Genomic DNA, 22,063 nt, shown 5'->3' on the forward strand with positions numbered 1-22,063 from the left:
GAAAATGACATGGAGGCTTGAAGTAATTAAGGTCAGATGACCTGACAGATTAGGTAAAGCATAATGACTATCATTTAAAGGTGATTTGGATTCTATAGTGTGAAATTCCCAGGTGCTTTTGTAGTTCTTGTTTCCATGGGAAACTGGGCTAAAGAGCAATGGTTGGACTTTTTAGAAATCCACTTACAGCCTTTGCATTTCCTATTTTTTCAGTATTCGTATTCCCCCATTATGGACACTCTTTAAACACAGAGTAGACGACTATTTGGTAGGGATTTTGTAGAGATGATTCTTATTCAGACATGTATAGAGCAGTTGACCTACATGTCCCCTTCCACTGTTGAGCTCTAATGAAAACAAATGGAAGAAGTAGCAGAAATTATTTATGGATGAGGTCTGTGTTGGAATTAACTTATATTTGAGGACGTTGCGGGATAGGCTCTCAAGCTCTCTGAAGGAATGTAATTACCAAATTTGAGAATGGTTATATAAATGATATTCTACCACTTCATATGCAATTAACTGAAAAGTACAAAGAATTTAAGTTCTCACTATTCTGTTTATCAACTATTCAACAACAACAACAACAACAACAATAACAACAACAACACATTTGATTCAGTGGAGCAAAATGTCACCTTAAAGACTTTGTTCTAACACGGTGTTTCCTATACATGAAACTTACAACTCATTGAAAGTTATAACAATGAAGCTAATTTTGTTTAACCCAGATAGAGAGAGAGAGAGAGAGAGAGAGAGAGAGAGAGAGAGAGAGAGAGAGAGAGAGATCATCATTTCAGACTGGAAATATTCTATGGATAAAGAATTCCTATTGTGATGATTATGATATAGATCACCTATAGAATTCATCCATCGGCATATACATGTTAGACAGAATCTATGGACTGAAATAAGTTGGTTTCAGAATTGAGTAGAAGAAAAAGAGTGGACTTGATTATATCAGGAAATTGAGTAGTGCTTTTATTAACTTTCTGGTGACAACTCACTTTCTCATTTTATACACTTGTAATACAATACTACAGAAAACATAAGAATGGTATTCCAATGTCTATAAATTACATATATATGCATAGTAGGAATAATTGTATTGCCCTATTCCATTAGTATGTACAGAAATACTATTTCTTTTTGTGGATTTCTACAACTGATATATACCTAGTTTGAATAAAATTTAATTTATTATGCAGTAGTATAAGATATATGTTTCATTTCATGATGCTATTGATATCAAGCTGGTTGATATTTTTCTTTAGTATTCTTCAGAAAAATAATCAGGATATATGGGAGAAAAAATATAATCAAGCTTTAACAGCTAAATTTTAGAAGTGAATAATACCTTTCAATTTAATTGAGTCCAGGCAGATTTAAACTATGTCTTCTACTGGTCACTGGGAAATGGGAAGCAAAGAATGTAATGATGTCCAAAGGATAGATTTTGTAGTTAAAAAAGAATTCCAAAGGAGAAGTAAAAATGTCCAATTTATAATAGAGTACCTTTACTGGCTTGTAAAATAACTGAATTTCTGAAGTGTCACTCATCAGAAGTGTTACAGGAACATCTTGCTGAAGAATATTGTATGCTACACACCTGATATGGTACTTATTATGCATATATGTACATGTGTATATATATTCAAAATTATATGTGTTTACCCTCAATGTATGTATGCTGAGATCCCTGCAGTACAATGCAGTGATTTAATTCTCTTTTAATTCTTTTATTGTCATTTTTTTTTCTGCTTTGCATTTAAGACATATTTAAAAGGTCTAAACCTTCTACTAGAAAGTAAGCTCCTTTAGATCAGGACTTCTATCTTCAACTCAGGTTACTTGAGGGTAGAGGCTATTTACTTTTTTTGTCTTTCTTGTTTCTCAAGGTGGAGGTGAGGCTGAGAGTCTCTTGATCTCAGTACCTAACACAGTTCTTTGAACATAACAGGAACAGTCAATAATCATGGAATTGGATGGAATTGTTTATTTGCTGATCTTCATCTGCAGCTAATCCATTTCTTGGTATGTAGCAGGGAGTGGATTGCAGTACATTCCAGTGACCCTGCATGGTACCATCCCATGAAGTATGCACAGAGCTCCAATGGCAAGTTCTGGGGACAACTATGGTTCAGCACTGAAGAAACAGTAACTTTGGGATGATGAATCATCCCAAGTTGCCTTTTGGTCCACATACTATAACAGTAAAGGAGGGAGGGCTGCCTCAAAGTTGTATTGTACAGAATTTTCCACTAAGCCAGGAGAAGTAGCCCACTCAATACAGATAATAAATTTCCCCCATGCTGTAGAAGTCTTTTTATTACCATATTCCAAGCAAGACTGGAATACCAAAAAAAAAAAAAAGGACCTCCTAGTCTCACAATGGAAGGCTGGTGCCCTTCTGCTTCTCCTGTTATCATGGCAGCCAAGGCCACATTTCAGCAGACTCAGGTCTAAACTAGGTTAGCCCAATTCTGCTACTTGGGACCCCAGCTGCTTCTTCTATTTTGTTTTCTTTCCCTGAGTGTAGATGGTTGAACAGTCTTGAAATACATATTTCCAGACTTGGAAGCAATGTTGCATGCGAATTTGTAGGAAAAATTGGCTCTTCAATCAGTACAAGATATATATACTAAGGAAGTTGCCACCTACATGCTTACAATAAAGGGAAGGAAAATCTGTATTAAATAAATAATCTGAGGTGGAAATCCAGAGTGCACTGCAAGTAGATTATAATCTTTCTTTTCAGAGGCCAAGATCCTTCAAGACAAAATGTATAGGCTTGGGACTCAGAGACATCACTCTCTGGAGGAAGAAAAGATCAACACCACAGCCACTCTGGGCAAATCACCAGTTATTTATGTCATTATATACATAGTAGGTACCTAAGTGCATCTTCAATATTTTTTTTTTTAATGAATAAGTGAAAAGTAGATATGTAGAAAGGAAAATAAATTTGGTGAGTGAGTCTATCAAAATAAAATTTTCTAATTGTTAGATTGTCCATTCTAAACAAGGCCTGATTGGGAGAAAGTAAGTCCATCTGTTCTAGGAGAGCACTTTCATCTTTGTCTCAAATAGGGCAATCCTGGTTGTTAGTAGATATCTGGTTAATTGATTGGTATGACATTGCTAAAGATGACAATTTATCATTGGGGTCAGGGTAGGGGGTTCTAGTTTGCATCTGCATAGACATAAGTGCAGAGATTGGAACTTTGACATTTGGATTTTGTAGTGTGCTTATCAGGAGGTAAAAAGATATTTAATTAAACCACATCTTCCTTGTGTCTTGTATTTCTCAACATAGATCCAGGGGACATCTTTGCCAGTCACATTTTCAACAACAGCAGCAAACAGCAGTTATTCAATGCCTACTACATGCTAGGCACTGGTACCACTTTGTGTTAGACAAAGTAGAAAATCTAAAAATTAGAAATAAAATCTTAATGGTTTAAATCTCCCCCTAATTATAATATTTTTGTTTATAATCAGATACATTTTATTTACTATCTTTCTCCTATTTAATAAATCAATGCTTTTTGTTTTACATATCTGTAGGGATTCTAGATAATACCATACTTTCATATTTTCTATTTGACTTTAAAACTTTTTTCCATATTTGAATCCATTCTTTTTTAGGGATTTTGGTTAATAAACCTTGAAGGATAGCCATTTGGGAATAGAATGAAATTTATCTCTGGATTTCTCTTTTAGTAAACTGTAATGTCTTGTGAGAGAGATGGGATTCAGGTGTGATGAGCACACACATGGTTTGTTTACATTTTTGGAGATGAGGTCTATAAGAGAAATAGAAGACCAGTGGGTATTTTGGTATTTCCCTGTTATACTTTGGACAAGTGCACAAGTACACTGTTGAAAGGAAAGCAAGGAGAATAGAGATAGCTCTTATCAGCCAGAACCAGAAAGAGCAAAGATATTTTCCACTAAACAAGTCACTTCTCTTGAGGAAACATTTAAATAAGTTTTGCAGAGGAGAGCTTAATTTGTTTGTTGCATCTGAAATATAAATTTGACAAAAGCAGTGAAATTAATATTCAACTGGAAAAGGAAGAAAAGATCTATGTTGGTGAAAGTTTCCCCCCACCAATTTCAGGCTCTTCAGAACCAAATATTGGGAATTATCATTTGGTTTAATTAGCAAACAACAACCATTATTTGAGTTTAAAATGAAAGGCAACATTGACAAAATAATGGCAAAAATGGATTTTAGAGAAATCCCACTTGAAGGAATATCTTCTAGGGAATGGGAAATAAGGTTTAGTGAGACTCCACTGCAACGATTGCCATCTTTTGTCAATATTATTAATATTACTGGGTACCCAAGGATCTTAGACAATAGTCAAAACAAATTGAGTGAATAAATAACTATGCTTTCAGTGCGTGGGTAGAGAAGACTGTGGATAGATAGATATATTGACATGTCAAAATAAAGAGTGAAGGGTTTGTATCTTTCCTCTCCTGCTATTTGAAACACAATTTTAGGATAAATGAAGTAGTCACTTGCACAATTTGGTGTTTGAATTTTACCTGCATGTCTCTCATCCATGTTTCAATCTAATATTTTGATGATAAATTCTTATCATTACCACTAGTGTCCTCACTATGATGCACAATGTTGTAAGAAGTTGCAAACCCATGCGGGAGAACTGCATCCTCAATCCTTGTTTCTCTTTGTGAATTGTCCTAGCTTTTGATCACTTCTTTAGGAAGTAGACACAATATATATTTATATGCATATGCGTATGGTAGATGCAACATATCTTCATAGGTATGACACAAAAATCACAAAATACAGTGTGACATATTTGATACAAAACCAATGTTAAAGTCAGAAAGATCAGGGTACAAGTATATTCTCTGACATATAACAACAACAACAACAACAACAACAACAACATTTAAATAGCACTTACTATGTGTGAGGAACTGTGCTAAGTACTTTGCAATTATTATATCATTTGATCCTCACAACAAACCTAGGAGGTAGATGCTATTATTATCTCCATTTTAAAGATGAAGAAAATAAGGCTGAGAAAGGTTGAGTGACTTTCCCAGGGTCACATAGTAAATGTCTCAGCCATATTTGAACTCAGATTTTCCTGACTCTAGGCCTGGTCCTCTTATCTACTGTGCTACTGTAGCTATATGATTATGGATAAATCACATACATTTTCAGTGGTCCAGGCTGCTTTGCTACAGAAAAGTGACTGTTTTCATTGCTGGTAGGATATTTCACATAGAGGATTCCTTACATGATGAAATCACTGGTATTTGCCCATCCCTCCATAAATACTAAAATTTTATTTGTGTATATATGCTTTTTTTGGCATTTGAACACAAGCTAATGTGCCATAGGGTCAGATGTTTCATAATTCTGGGAGGAATACGTAAGTTTTCTACCCTGATGATCTTATACAGCCAATTCAAATCAGTAAGTATTTATCAAACACCTACTGTTTCAGGCACTATACTATGAATATAGAATACATGCTTCAAAGTGAGACAGTCCTCCAAGGATTTTATATTTTTCTAAATAAAAATATACACTGTCATTGGATGAACATAAGAGATCAAGGTTAGAAAATACTTTGCTCAAAACCAGGAAATCATTGTATGCAGTAACAGCCACATTGCAAGATGACCAACTTTGATAGACTTAGCTCTTCTCAGCAATGCAATGATCTAAGACAATTCTAAAAAACTCATGCTGGAAAATGCTGTCCACATCCAGAGAAAGAACTGTGGGGTATGAATGCGCATCAAAGCATACTATTTTTCCTTGTTTTTTTCTTTTGCTTTTTTTTCCCCTTAGTTTCTAATTCTTCTTTAGAACATGACTAATGTGGAAATATGTTTAATATGACTGTGTATGTACGGCCTATATCAGATTACATGCAGTCTTGGGGAAGGGTAGGAGAAGGAAGGTGAGAAAATTTTAAACTCAAAATCGTATAAAAGTGAATGTTGAAAACAAAAACAAATTAATAAATATATTTTTAATACTTTGCTCTTTACTTTGACTACTACACCTACTTAGTATTCTCAGTTGCCTCTTTCCTCTGATTGGAAGTCTGGAGGATGGAGTAATAAACTCCTCTTAAAGTCTTCCATTTATAGATGGATCAAAACTATCTAGCTAACTTCATTTTTTATCATCTACTCTATTTGGTTTCAATTCTACCAACATCATAAACTCAAGCTGTGTAGTCTCTGACACTACCATTCCCATTCAGTTCCCTTTTGTCTGTTTTCTTCCCCCATTAGATTATGAGATTCCTGAGATCAGGGAATATTTTTCCCTTTTCTTATTTCTGTACATGGCATGTAACAAGCACTTAATAAATGCATATTGACTTATAAGGTTATTATGAGGACAAAATGTGATTACTCCTTGAATTTACTCATTTAAGTCTCCACTCACCATCCTTAAACTTTTCTGAAGCAAAATTATCTACATTTTCTATTATTCCCTGTTTGTGTTTCCTATTATTTCCAGAGCAAAACACCTGCCATCTAACCTAGTTCAACAGATGATGACTCCAGAATGGGATGGGGACTTAACAATTAAGATTGAGACAGAGCCTCATATCTGAGAAAGAAGTTCACAATAGTCCTGCCTGTATAAATTCTCTGTACTTGGGCCATCATGTTTCATGGAGAAATCTCTTGCATTCATAACATAATAGTAATACTGATATTATAATATAATATAAAAATTCATAAGGACATCTAAATTAACCTACATCCTCTGATGTCACTGGAAAAGTGATGCCAATCAATGATTTCATGGTAAATATAAATTTGTAATGCAGAAGATTCTGTAAATGGGTGAAAGATGCCAGACAGGAAAAGGGGCACTGCTAAAGCAGAGAGATAGATAGCCTGTCATAAAAGACTCCACCTCCACCACACTAGGTATTTTTTTCTGAATGATAATATATACCTTTGTCAAATTCCCACTAACACTAAGGTATGGATATTGCTTTGTGGAGTCAATTCAAGTACTGAACAAAAATATTGGAACTCTTAAATGTCATCTGAAAAGAGCCCAGGAGAGCCAATGAATGTCAAACACAAAAGAATTCATAAAATATCCTTGAAAAGTATTATATGAGTGGGAAGACAAAACAAGTTTGACAAAACCATAAGAATGAAAGCATCTCTGAGAATATGTGGATAATTCAGAGTGCAAATAGTTCTTAAATATATAATTTAGTGTTAACTGTGTCATTATTCCATAAGTGCAATCTTAGAGCTACAATGCATGATGCAAAGCACTTCAAATAAGTTTTTTTGTTTTAAGAATAAATTAAATTGTCCATAATAATTTAAATCTGTTTCCTATGTGTTTGCAGGGCTTTCTAAGTTTCCCAGAAAAAAATGCATCACATCTGTGATATATGTACAATTGATTTACACTAATTAATATGTCTTGTTTAGACCTAATCTTTGCCTTTTATTAACATTCCAATTATTTGCAATAAAATACTTCAAGTGCTAACAAAATATATGCATTAATATCCATTTTATTATAATCAAATTCATGAAAGAATAATAAAATAATCTGATGAAATATTCCTTAATGTGGTGCCGTAAGTGTTGCCATATTTATTAAATTACATTTAAAATTGGGCATTGCTTCTTTGCTATAATCAGTGAATAATAATAAAGCTTCATAAAATGAATTGCTAATGAAATATACTGTCTTTTGGGCAACAACAGTTTATAATCTGTAACACATGCTTTCACAGAATGTCAACATAATATTTAAAACAAAATATATCATAATGTTCAATTATAAATATAATATAATTTTATTAAATACATCATAATGAATAATGTCTAATATTTTTATACCATCAGCCCTTGTGATCATTTTGTAGGAATTAAGTCCATTTTCTTATTTAGGACAGTCATATAAAGCACTCAAATAAATTCTGCCATCTCAGAAAACTGAAATTACTCAAAGTATAACCATGTAGGGACAATACTGATTTTAAACAAGCTTATGGTATATTTCACATTTAAATGAATACTGCCACATTTAAAAGAATCATGTTGGGAGGCAATATGTTTCTTTAATGAAGTTATTAGTAAAAACATTTCCAGACTTCCACTTCCAGGAGCCAAGCTGGGGAAGCAAAAAGGTAGTCGCTCTCACTCTCCCCTGTTAACCTCTGAAAATCCAGAAAATATCACCCCAGAAAAAAAAAAAACCCTGGAGCAGCTGAACTAGAAGAAAGACAGGGAGCAGCAGTGCAGCAGCCCAGCAAACAGGTCCCCCAATGCCTCAGCAAAAATAAGGGAGGCAGAACTACAAGGGGCCCCAAGTGGATAAGTACCTTGCAGCATTCATCTGAAAGGAGATGAAGAAAATAACCTAAAGGCTTCCTAAAGCCCCAGCCTTGCTGATTCCAACCCAACAACAGGTGAGCTATGGGAGCCCTGCAGCCTTAAATTGTGAAGAAATTGTGAAGCCCAGGTGGTAGAGCAGGCAAACCCCAAAACCTGGACATTAGAGTGCCTCAGTGAGGGAAGGGGGAACTGGTAGAAACCAGCTCAGAAAACCACCAGGAGACTCAACACTCAACTGCAAAGGAATCTTCCCGTGCGTTAGCAGAAATCAGGCAGACAACATTGCAGGGGGCCCCAGGCACATAAACACTCTGCAGCACCCATCTAAAAGGAGCTGAAGAAAGCTAAAGGAAAGGAAAAGCAGGCAACCTAGAATTGCCTGAAAGTTCCAGCCTTGCTGATTACAGCCCGACATGAGGTAAGCTGCCAGAAGCCTATAGTCTCCAATTGCAGCATAAGAGGTCCCAGCACACAAAGCCAGTGACCAAGACATAGGCTCCCAACACAAGAAGCTTGGGTCAGTACCCTCTGTTCCCCAGCAGGAGAGTTCAATCTCTTTAAAGGCCAGGGAATAAAGAAACACCATGAGTAAAAAAGAAACGTACCATAGATTCATATTATGAGAAGAGTGAAGATGAAGACAGAAATTCTGAAGAGGACAACATTGTCAACAAAGCCACATCTGCAACAACAAAAGGGAATATGAACTGGTCTGAAGCCCAAAAAGTCTTCTTAGAAGAGCTCAAGAAGGATTTCAATAGTCAAATGAGAGAGATAGAAGAGTCCTTCAAAAATACAATTGTCCAATTGGAAAAAATACACTGAAGAAATCAAGTCCCTAAAAAACAAAATTGGCCAATTGAAGAAGGAAGTACAAAAACTAACAAAAGAAAACAATCTGTTAAAAACTAGAATTGGACAAATGGAAACTAATGTCTCTATGAGAGAGCAAGAATCAGCCAAACAGAAACAAAAAAATGAAAAAATAGATGAAAATGTAAAATAGCTCATCAGTAAAACAATCGACCTGGAAAATCGACTCAGGAGAGACAATTTAAAAATTATTGGACTACCTGAAAATCATGATGAAAAAAAGAGCCTGGACAGTATCTTTCAGGAAATCATAAAGGAAAACTGCCCTGAAGTCCTAGAACCAGAAGGGAAAATAACCATAGAAAGAATCCACTGATCACCACCTGAAAGAGATCCCAAATTGACAACGCCAAGGAATATAACAGCAAAATTCCAAAATTACCAGATGCAAGAGAAGGTGCTGCAAGCAGCCAGAAAGAAAGAATTTAAATATCATGGAACCACAGTCAGGATTACACAGGACCTTGCAGCTTCTACATTAAAAGACCAGGGCATGGAACATGATATTCTGTAAGGCAAAGGAGCTTGGAATGCAGCCAAGGATTAATTACCCAGCAAAAATGAGCATCATTTTTCAAGGGAGGAGGTGGATATTCAATGAAATAGGAGACTTCCAAACTTTCCTGATATAAAGACCAGAGCTCAACAAAAAATTTGATCTTCAAGTACAGGACTCAGGAAGGACTTAAAAAGGTAAATGGGACAGAAGGATACAATATGCTGTTAATAAGGGGTTGGGGATATTTAAATCCCTGCAAGGGAATATGAGACTTGCAACCCTTGAGAACTGTATTGTTATTACACCTTGTTAAAGGAGTATACATAAAGAGGGTTGATATTAGTTGACTTTGATGTAATGATAAAAAAAAATCTAATCAAGTGGGTTAAATGGATCCAAATAAGTGGATCAATCTTGATTTAGAAAATGTACTGAGAAAGGAGGAGGCAGACAAGGTAAATTACATTACAGGAAAAGACACAAAATCCTATTACAGCAGAGGGAAAGAAGGGGGGGAGCATTGTTTGAACCTTACTCTCATCAGATTTGGCTCAAGAAGGGCATAATATAATCAGTTAGGTATAGAAATCTAACTTGCCCTATAGGCAGTAGGAGGGAAAAGGGGAAAGAAAAGGGAGGGGGGAAAGAAGGGAGGGAAGAAGCAGTAAGACTAAAGGGGAAGAAAAGGGAAAGGGATAATAAAAGGGAGGGGACTGAAGGAGGTGGTGGTCAAAAGCAAAACACTAGTGAAGGGGGAAAGGAAAAAGGAGAAAGAAAAGCATAAATAGGGGAATGGATGGAGAAAAAGACACAGATAGTAATCATAACTGTGAATGTGAATGGGATGAACTCTCCCATAAAACAGAAATGGATTGCAGAATGGATTAAAAACCATAATCCTACAATATGTTGTTTACAGGAAACACATTTGAAAAAGAGTGACACATACAGGGTAAAGGTAAAAGGCTGGAGCAGAATATATTATGCGTCAGCTGAAGTGAAAAAAGCAGGGGTAGCAATCCTGATCTCAGACAAAGCAAAAGCAAAAATAGATCTAATCAAAAAAGATAAGGAAGGAAACTACATCCTGCTAAAAGGCACCATAGACAATGAAGTAATATCATTACTAAAACATATATGCACCAAATGGTATAGCATCCAAATTCTTACAGGAGAAGTTCAGGGAGTTACAGGAAGAAATAGACAGCAAAACTATACTAGTGGGGGACCTGAACCTCCCCTCTCGGCACTAGATAAGTCTAACCACAAAATAAAAAAGAAAGAAGTTAAGGAGGTGAATAGAACATTAGAAAAGTTAGGTATGATAGACCTCTGGAGAAAACTGAATGGGGATAGAAAGGAATATACTTTTTTCTCTGCAGTACATGGCACATACACAAAAATTGACCATGTACTAGGGCATAAAAACCTCACAATCCAATGCAGAAAGGCAGAAATATTAAATGCATCCTTTTCAGATCATGATGCAATAAAAATTATATGTAATAAAGGGCCATGGAAAGATAGACTAAAAAATAATTGGAAATGAAATAATCTAATCCTAAAAAATGATTGGGTCAAACAACAAATCATAGAAACAATCAATAATTTCATTCAAGAGAATGACAATAATGAGACAACATACCAAAACCTATGGGATGCAGCGAAAGCAGTTCTTAGGGGAAGTTTTATATCTCTAAATGCTTACATAAATAAAATAGAAAAAGAGGAGATTAATGAATTGGACATACAACTAAAAAAACTAGAAAAAGAACAACTTAAAAATCCTCAACTAAACACCAAATTAGAAATATTGAAAACCAAAGGAAAAATTAATAAAATTGAAATTAAGAAAACTATTGAACTAATAAATAAAACTAAGAGCTGGTTTTATGAAAAAACCAATAAAATAGATAAGCCTTTGGTTAATTTAATTAAAAAAAAGAAAGAAGAAAACCAAATTACTAGTATCAAGAATGAAAAGGGCAAGCTACCACCAAGGAAGAGGAAATTAAAACAATAATTAGGAATTATTTTGCCCAACTATATGCCAACAAATTTGACAATCTTAGTGAAATGGATACATATTTACAAAAATATAAATTGCCCAGATTAACCAAGAGGAAGTAAAATACTTAAATAACCCCATCTCAGAAAAAGAAATTGAACAAGCCATTGATGAACTCCCTAGGAAAAAATCTCCAGGGCCAGATGGATTTACATGCGAATTCTATCAAACATTTAAAGAACAATTAATTCCAATACTATATAGACTATTTGGGAAAATAGGTGAAGAAGGAGTCTTACCAAATTCTTTTTATGATACAAATATGGTGTTGATACCTAAACCAGAAGAGTCAAAATAGAGAAAGAAAATTATAGACCAATTTCTCTAATGAATATAGATGCAAAAATTTTAAACAAAATACTAGCAAGTAGATTGCAGCAACTTATCACAAGAATAATACACTATGACCAGGTAGGATTTATACCAGGAATGCAGGGTTGGTTCAATATTAGGAAAACTATCAGCATCATTGAGCATATCAACAACAAAACCAACAGAAACCACATGATCATCTCAATAGATGCAGAAAAAGCTTTTGATAAAATACAACACCCATTCCTGTTAAAAACATTAGAAAGCATAGGTATAAATGGAGTCTTCCTTAAAATAATAAATAGCATTATCTAAAACCTTCAGCAAGCATTATATGTAATGGGGACAGGCTAGAAGCATTTCCAATAAGATCGGGGTGAAACAAGGATGTCCATTATCACCACTGTTATTCAATATTGTACTGGAAACCTTAGCTTTAGCAATAAGAGAAGAAAAGAAATTGAAGGCATTAGAATAGGCAAAGAAGAAACAAAGCTATCACTCTTTGCAGATGACATGATGATATACTTAGAGAATCCTAGAGAATCAAGTAAAAAACTACTTGAAATAATAAACAACTTTAGCAAAGTTGCAGGCTATAAAATAAACCCACATAAATCATCAGCATTTCTATATATTACCAACAAAGCCCAACAGCAAGAGATAGAAAGAGAAATCCCATTTAAACTTACTGTAGACATTATAAAATATTTAGGAGTCTACCTCCAAAAAAACCCAGGAACTCTATGAACACAATTACAAAACACTTTTCACACAAATAAAATCAGATCTAAATAATTGGAAAAACATCAGTTGCTCATGGGTAGGCCGAGCTAATATAATAAAAATGACAATCCTACCTAAGCTAATTTACTTATTCAGTGCCATACCAATCAAACTACCAAAAATTATTTTATAGAGTTAGAAAAAATAATAACAAGATTCATTTGGAAAAACAAAAGGTCCAGAATATCAAAGGAACTAATGAAAAGAAATGCAGGGGAAGGTGGCCTAGCAATTCCAGATCTTAAATTGTATTATAAAGCAGCAATCATCAAAACTGCTTGGTACTGGCTAAGAAATAGGGAGGTGGATCAGTGGAATAGGTTAAATATGCAAGACACAGTAGTCAATGACTATAGTAATCTATTATTTGATAAACCCAAAGACCTCAGCTTCTGGGATAAGAACCCACTCTTTGAAAAAAACTGCTGGGAAAACTGGAAAAGAGTATGGCAGAAACTAGGCATAGACCCAAATCTCACACCATATACCAAAATAAAGTCAAAATGGGTTCAGACTTAGATATAAAGGCTGATACCATAAGTAAACTGGGAGAACAAGGAATAGTTTACCTACCAGATCTATGGAGAACAGAAGAATTCATGACCAAACAGGAGATAGAGAACATTATGAAATGCAAAATGGTTAATTTTGATTACATTAAATTGAAAAGTTTTTGCACAAACAAAGCCAATGCAACTAAGATTAGAAGGAAGGTAGAAAATTGGGAAAGAATTTTTACAACCAGTCTCTCTGATAAAGGCCTCATTTCTAAAATATATAGAGAATTAAGACCAACATATAAGAACACAAGCCATTCCCCAAGTGATAAATGGTCAAAGGAAATGAACATACAGTTCTCAGATGAAGAAATTAAAGCCATCTATAGTCATATGAAAAAATGCTCTAAAGTTTTATTGATTAGGGAAATGCAAATCAAAACAACTCTGAGGTACCACATCACACCTATCAGATTGGCCAACATGACAAAACAGGAAAATGATAAATGTTGGAGAAGATGTGGGAAAATTGGAACACTAATACATTGTTGGTGGAGTTGTGAAATGATCCAACCATTTTGGAGAACAATGTGGAACTATGCCCAAAGGGCTACAAAAATGTGCATACCCTTTCATCCAACAATAGCACTTCTAGGGCTATATCCCAAAGAGATCAAACAAATGGGAAAAGGACCCACATGTACAAAAATATTCATAGCAGCTCTTTTTGTGGTGGCAAAGAATTGGAAATTGAGAGGATGCCCATCAATTGGGGAATGGCTGAGCATATGTGGGAATAATAAGAAATGATGAACAGGCTGACTTCAGAAAAACCTGGAAAGACTTATATGGTCTGATGCTGAGTGAAGTGAGCCGAACCAAGAGGACTTTGTACTCAATAACAGCCACTTTATGCAATGACTAAGATTGTTAAACTGAACCCTTCTCAGCATTACAGGATCTAAGACATCTCCAGAGGCCTCGGCATGGAAAATGCTGTCCACATCCAAAGAAAGAACTATGGAAGTCAAATTGCTATCCCTTATTTTTACCTTCTGTTCAGTTTTGTTTCATCTTTCTTAAGGTTCGTCCTATTGGTTTTAATTTTTACTTGCAACTTCACTAATGTGAAAATATGTTTAATGGGTATGTAAATATAAAGCCTATATCAGATTGTATGCTGTCTTGGGGAGGGTGGGGGGAGGAAGGGGGAGAAAAATTTTAAACTCAAAAGCATATGGAAGTGATTATTGATGAATCAAAATAAATTAACTTTAAAAAAAATTTCCAGAAGTGATTTTTGATGATGGGCTGCAAAGCCCATGATAAGACTTATTACATTTTAAGCCAACACACTCCCAAATTCCTGTAAGACCATGATGTCATCAATGTGGGTATTCTTTTCAACTCCATAGTTAGCAACTCATCCATATATTCTGATCCTATGTAATTACCGTGCATGCTGTTACATAAATCTACACTACAGGATCTACTCATTGCTTTACAAGCCTTACACTAGGTCTTCTAATATTTAGATACTAGCATAGCATTCAGCTTTCTTTGTCCCAACTCGCATTTAGTTCATAACTAGGGCACCTTCTTTTCTAAATATATGCCTTCCTCCTAATGTTTGATAATGTGTTACATAGAGACATTCATGTTTAGACACAAAATGTTATTCCTTCTCCCTCCATAAAACATAATTTTAAGAATTATTTTTTATTTTAAAAGTCAAATTCACACACATGGAATGAGAATATGAAAGTGATCATACATTAGCTTTTTTATTAAATGCCTCCAAATCTAATATGCTTATACCCAAAGGTTAATGGTTACTGTGACTATATGGCAAATTAAGTGGTAAGCTGCTTTACTGACCATAGATACCATCCTCAGAGTTATATATGGGTTAAACATATCAGAAAAAAAAAATAATAACTGAAGTCTGAGGATATCAGAATGCAAGATTTGCAAATTCATTATCTTAGCATCTCAAGAGGCACCTAGACTGCATTTTGTGTCAAACCAAATCTGTTTTTTTCAACCTATTAAAAAAATGAGAAGATTAGATCAGGTAGGTGATAACACAATGTATAAAGATATCTAGAGAAAACTTGGAAGGCAGAATGATTAATGCTACAAGTAAACTGTATAGGTGTCTGGTACTTGTGGAAGTGGTCAGAAAATAAATAGAACATTCATTCTTCTTGACAAAAGAATTGCAGAGCATTGTTGATTATACCTCTTATAAATGAAGTCTTGATTAAACTGCTGTCTTGATTTATTGCAGTGGTACGTGCTAACTCTACAAAAGAAAACATTCCATTGACATTTCTTTGTACATATTTTTGTCTTTCAAAGCTCATAATTCATTGAATTCATAGTAATAGAAAAATTATCCAGGTGTTTCCTATCATAGCGTAACAAATGATGCCTCATATTTGACATATGATATGTGTAAGATCAAATGAGGTTAGCTAACTGGACCTTTTTGAAAAAAGTAAAATGTACTGGGGATAAATATGAAGTCTTACACTTGGATTGAAGATATCAATTGTGTGAAGTTCATGAAAAATCAATAGAAAAGTAAACCATATGATGAAAATGTGGGGATTTAATTGGCTACAGACTCAGTAAGTATTAACAGCATCACATGACAGTCAAAAGACAATCTTCTCATTCATGGAGCATATTGTTTAGACCATTTAACCAAAAGAACAAGAGCACTTTGATGTTCAGATGTGAGGGAAAACAATCAGGCACCAGAATGGGCTTCTCAGAAGAGAAAAGTGGAGAATTATAGAAATGCTGTGAAAGTAGAAATGTTGAAACTTGCCAACATATTGTATATGTGGTGTGCATGGAACTGAAGAGTCAAGGATGGTTTGTAGTTTATGAGCTGGTTTCCAGAGAAGATGGTGATGCTGTTGACAAAGAGGAAATTTGAAAAAGTGAACGGTTGTGGGGAAAAGATAAGTTAAGTTTTAGATAGATTGAATATGATGTCTTCTAGTTCAAGATATATGAGATGTTTAAAGACAGGTAGAGATGTGAAACTGGAGTTTAAGAGAGATTTTATGGCTACGTAGGTAGCTTTGAGAATCATCAATACTGAGATGATACTTGAATCAATGGGGAATGATGAAATTGCTAAGTAATATTATATAATAAAAGAAGGCAAACAGGCCAAGGACAAATTCTTAAAGGATACAGATACTTAGCAAGTGTAAGTTGGATGGAGATACAACAAAGGAGACTAAGGAATGTGCAGATAGGTAGGAGGAGAACCAACAGAAATCAGTGTCACAAAAGCTAGAGAGAGGAAAGTATAAAGAATAACATGACTGACCGTACCAAAGATTACAAAGAGGTCAAGAAGAATGAAAATTGAGAAAAAGGCATTACATCAGGCAGTGAAGAGATCAATGAAAACTTTGGAAAGAGTCGTTTCAAATGAATGATTAGGTTGGGAGCCAAACTGCAGAGGATAGAAAAAAGGGGGAGGAGAGGATGGTGAAGCACTGATTGATTGTACATGGCTTTCTTTAGCAGTCTTTCCACTGAGCATCACTGTTCTTTATTAGCAATGGTTTTGAGATCCCTACTCACAGAAAGGCATTTATTTTTAGTTTCCATGCATAACTGTGAGTGATACTATCTAAAAAAATAAAAATTAACTACTGAATTATTGCTCAGTGTATTCCCATAACATTTCAGGAGAATATAAGAATAGAAATATGTCAAAAAATAAATAAGCTTAAATTCTCAAACTTAGCTCTACCCCTGAGTAACTATTTTTACAAAAATCAACATGTTAATTAATTACTTACTGAATTTTAGGAATTTATAATATAACTATAACATATAACATAGTTTGTATCCTCAAATAATCTTTTTGAATCTTATTATTCTCATGTAAATTAGTGCATTATACTAAATTAGCAATTCTCCCACTTTTTGTTTTTAGGATGCCTTAACACTCAAAAAAATTGTTGATGATCCCAAAAGCTTGTGTTTAACTGGGATATATCTATTGATATTTAACATGTTAGAAATTTAAATGGATATTTTTTTAAAAGCATTTATTTATTAGTTCATTTTAAATAGTAAACCATAAATCACATAAAAATAATACCTTTTAAACAAATGAATAAAAACAAAATAGCATGTTAAGATAAATGATATTTTATGAAAGTAACTATTTTTTCCAAAATAGTAATGAGAAAAGTACCATTGGTTCATGCATTTTTGCAAATCTTTATAATGTGTGGCTTAATAGGAGTCATCTACATTTTCATATCTGTGTTACATTCAATTCATTGCTATATATTACTTTGGTTGAAGTGTATGAAGAAAATCTAGCCTTACACAAATATGTAGTTGCAAGGGGAAGAGTATTTTAATGGGCAAATAATGCCTTAATATTATGGAATTATTTTTGACTCTGTGAGCCCTCTGAAAAAAGGGTCTCAGGATCCCCGACCTGCAGACTATAATTTCATGATGTTCTACTTGATGAATGGATGGATTCATGCATACATTCTTGCATAAGTCTAGTAATAATATAATTGTCTTTTATTAGGTATTTGCACTGTTGTAATTGCAGGGAATAGAAAATGTAAGTGAAAATCATTACTCTCAGGGAGCTTACATTCTAAGACAAGGAATGTAAGTTTGTGATTGGGAAGGGTGTGTTAGACTGGGGAATCACAAGGAGGCTAAATGATATTATAGGGCAATTGACTAACTTATCCTTTAAAAGAATTGTAATGTGGATTTGATTATTATTTGTATAATGCACTAATTTACATGAGAATAATAAGATTCAAAAAGATTATTTGAGGATACAAACTATGTTATATGTTATAGTTATATTATAAATTCCTAAAATTCAGTAAGTAATTAATTAACATGTTGATTTTTGTAAAAATAGTTACTCAGGGGTAGAGCTAAGTTTGAGAATTTAAGCTTATTTATTTTTTGACATTTGTGAGGCTAGAAATGGAAAATGGTGGTAGTGAGGGAGAAGTATAACAGGGGAACAGAATAGAGAATATTATTGTGTAAACAATGCTGACAGTAGAACAGCAGCAAGCTGAGGCAAGCTAATTACGGAGAACTATCACCAATAGGAAGCATAGGACCTTTGGATGGGAGTTGGAGAATCTGGTCAGGGTTAGGAAGCATGATCTCTCACATGCCTAGAATTCTCTGATTCTATGATTAGATTTGAAGAGTCCTTACTTTCTGTATCCATATTACTAGTATATAAATACATTAGAATGAGTGCATGAAAAGTTATAGCTACAAAGGTAGATTTATAGCACAAAGACCAAGATCAGTTACATGTTCTGGGTAGAACAAGTTAGACCCCATTTCTCTACAGACTTCATTCTTCATCTCTTATGGGTTCACAAAACCATGTTGTCCACCACTGGCCTAGCCCTGACAGAAATCCTTTCTGTGAAAAAGTGTTTATTAAATACTGTGAATATGACTTGTATGTTCCCAACTGTACATATTTGCTCATGCTATTCCCTTGTACCTAGAATGACTTTCCTCTCATTTCTGACTTTTGAGATTCTACCCATCCTTTGAGGCCCAGATCAAGTACCATCTTTTCCATGAAGCTATCAATGATTTCACAAGCTGGCAGTACAAACTCTTGTCTTGTAATTCTTATGCACTTTTCATGTGTTAATTTGTGTGTACATGTTTCTTCTCCTCTACAAAACTGTAAGGTCTTAGACAGACAGAGAGACAGATAGATGGAGAGAGAGAGAGAAGAGAGAGAGAGAGAGAGAGAGAGATGGATGGATAGATGGATGGTTGGATGGATGGATAAAGGAAGCTAAGGGGCACAGTGGATAGAGCGCTGGATCTATAGTCTGGAAGGTCTGAGATTAAATTCTGCCTCAAACACTTACTAATTGTGTAACCCTGGACAATTCACTTAGCCTCATTTTGCCTCAGTTTTCCCATCTGTAAAATGAGGATGCTAATAGCACCTCCTTCCCAAGATTGTTGTGAAGATTCAGATTTCACTTTGCATCAGCTCATGTAAGCCTTTCAAGATTCTTCTGAAATCATCCTGTTCATCATTTCTTATAGCACACTGGTATTCCATCATAATCACTTAGCACAACTTGTTCAGCCATTCCTCAATTGATAGACATGATATGTACAGTATTTTGCAAACTTTAAATACTATTCATCCCTAGAGAAAGGACTGGTGGTGTCTGAATAAGTATGAAACATTCTTTAATTTTTTTCTTGAGGTTTTTTTCATCATAATTCCTTCAGTGCTGACTGAGATCATTGCATTGCTGAGAATAGATGTCATTCACAGCTGATCATCCTACAATATTACTGTTACTTTGTACAAGTACATTTAAGTTTGCATCAGCTCACATAAGTCTTTCCAGGTTCTTCTGAAATCATCCTGTTCATCATTTCTTATAGCACAATAGTATTCCTTCATAATCACATGGCATAATTTGTTCAGCCCTTCCCCAATTGATGAGAATCCCCTCATTTTCCAATTCTTTGCCACCAGACAATAGCTGCTATAAATATTTCTGTGCATATAGGTCCTTTCCCCATTATTTTTCTTTATCTCTTGGTATACAGACCTAGTAGTGGTACTGCTAGGTTAAAGGGTATATGTAGTTTTATAGTCCTTTGTCATAGTTCCAAATTACTCTAGAATGGTCGAATCAGTTCATAACTCCACCAACAGTGCATTAATGTCTCATTTTTTTCCCCACATTCCTTCCAACATTTATCATGTCCATTTTCTGTCCAATTAGCCAATCTAATAAGTATGAAGTAGTTCCTCAGAATTGTTTAATTTACATTTCTATAATCAACAGTGAGTTAAAGCATGTATTCATATGGCTATAGATAGATTTGATTAGTTCATCTGCAAACTGTTCACATCTTTTGAACATTTATCAATTGGGAAATGACTCCTATTTTTATAAATTTGACTCAATTCTCTATGTGTTTGAGAAATGAGGCCTTTTTCAGAGAAACTTGCTTCAGTTTTTTTTCCCACTGTTGATATGGTTAACTGTATTTCCCTACAACCTATTTCTTCTCTTATTCATTCAATTTTCTCTCTCCTTTCACCCTGTCCCTCCTCAAAAGTATTTTGTTTCTGACTGCCCCTTTTCCAATCTGTCCCTCCTTCTGTCATCTCCCTTCTTTTCTTGTCCCCTCTCACTCCTACTTTCTTGTAGGACAAATTAGATTTCTACACTCAAATGTTTATGTATGTTATTCCTTCTTTGAGTCAATTCTGATAAGAGTAAGGTTCACTCACTCTCACTTCCCTCTTTTCCCCTCCAATGTAAAAGCCTTTTCTTGTTTCTTTTATGTGAGATAATTTATCCCATTTTACTGCTCCTTTTCCCTTAATTCCAGTACATTCATTCAACTCATAGCTTTTCCTTCAGTCCATATATACTCTTTCTAACTGCCTTAATAATGAAGAAGTTCTTATGAGTTACAAGTATCATCTTCCCATGTAGGAATGTAAACAATTTAGACTTATTAAGTCCCTTAGGAGTTCCCTTTTCTTTTTACCTTTTTATGCTTCTCTTGAGACTTGTATTTGAAAGTTAAATTTTCTCAGCTCTGGTCTTTTCATCAAGAATGCTTGAATGTCTTCTATTTCATTGAATATCTATTTTTTTTACCCTGAAGGATTACATTCAGTTTTGCTGCATAGGTGATTCTTATTTGTAATCCTAGCTCCTTTGCCATAATGGATATCATTTTTCAAACCCTCTAATGTTTTAAGGCAGAAGGTGCTAAATCTTGTCTTAACCTATCTGTGGCTCCATTATACTTGAATTGTTTCTGGCTGCTTTCAATATTCTCTCCTTAACCTGGGAGCTTCGGAATTTAGCTATAATATTCCTGGGAATTTTCATTTTGGAACCTCTTTCAGGAGATGATTGATGGAGTCTTTCTATTTCTGTTTTACCCTGTGGTTCTAGAATATCAGGGCAGTTTTCCTTGATAATTTCTTGAAAGATAATGTCAAGGCGTTTTTTTGATCAGGTAGTCAAATCATTTTTAAGTTATTTCTCCTGCATCTATTTTCCAGGTCACTTGTTTTTCCAATGAGATATTTCACATTGTCTTCTTTTTTTCATTTTTGGTTGTTTTTTGATTTGTCATAAAGTCATCAGCTTCCATTTTCTCAATTCTAATTTTTAAGGAATTATTTTCTTCAGTGATCTTTTGTACCTCCTTTTCCATTTGGCCAATTCTACTTTTTAAGAAGTTCTTTTCTTCAGTGAATGTTTGTATAATTTCTTCCATTTGACCAATTCTGCTTTTCAAGGCATTCTACTCTTCATTGGATTTTTGTGTCTCTTTTTCTAAGGTGTTACTTTTTTCAGTATTTTTTGTCTCCTTTACCAAGCTGTTGACTATTTTTTTCATGATTTTCTTGCATTACTCTCATTTCTTTTCCCAATTTTTGCTCTATCTCTCTTACTTGATTTTCAAAATCCTTTTTGAGCTCCTTTATGAGCTGAGACCAATTCATATTTTTCTTGGAGTCTTTCGATGTAGGAGCTTTGACTTGTTATTTTCTTCGGATTGTATGTTTTAATCTTTCTTCTCCCCATA

The sequence above is a fragment of the Phascolarctos cinereus genome, unplaced genomic scaffold, assembly GCF_003287225.1.
Source record: "Phascolarctos cinereus isolate Bilbo 61053 unplaced genomic scaffold, phaCin_HiC Scaffold_7;HRSCAF=346, whole genome shotgun sequence".
In the NCBI taxonomy this organism is placed as follows: domain Eukaryota; kingdom Metazoa; phylum Chordata; class Mammalia; order Diprotodontia; family Phascolarctidae; genus Phascolarctos; species Phascolarctos cinereus.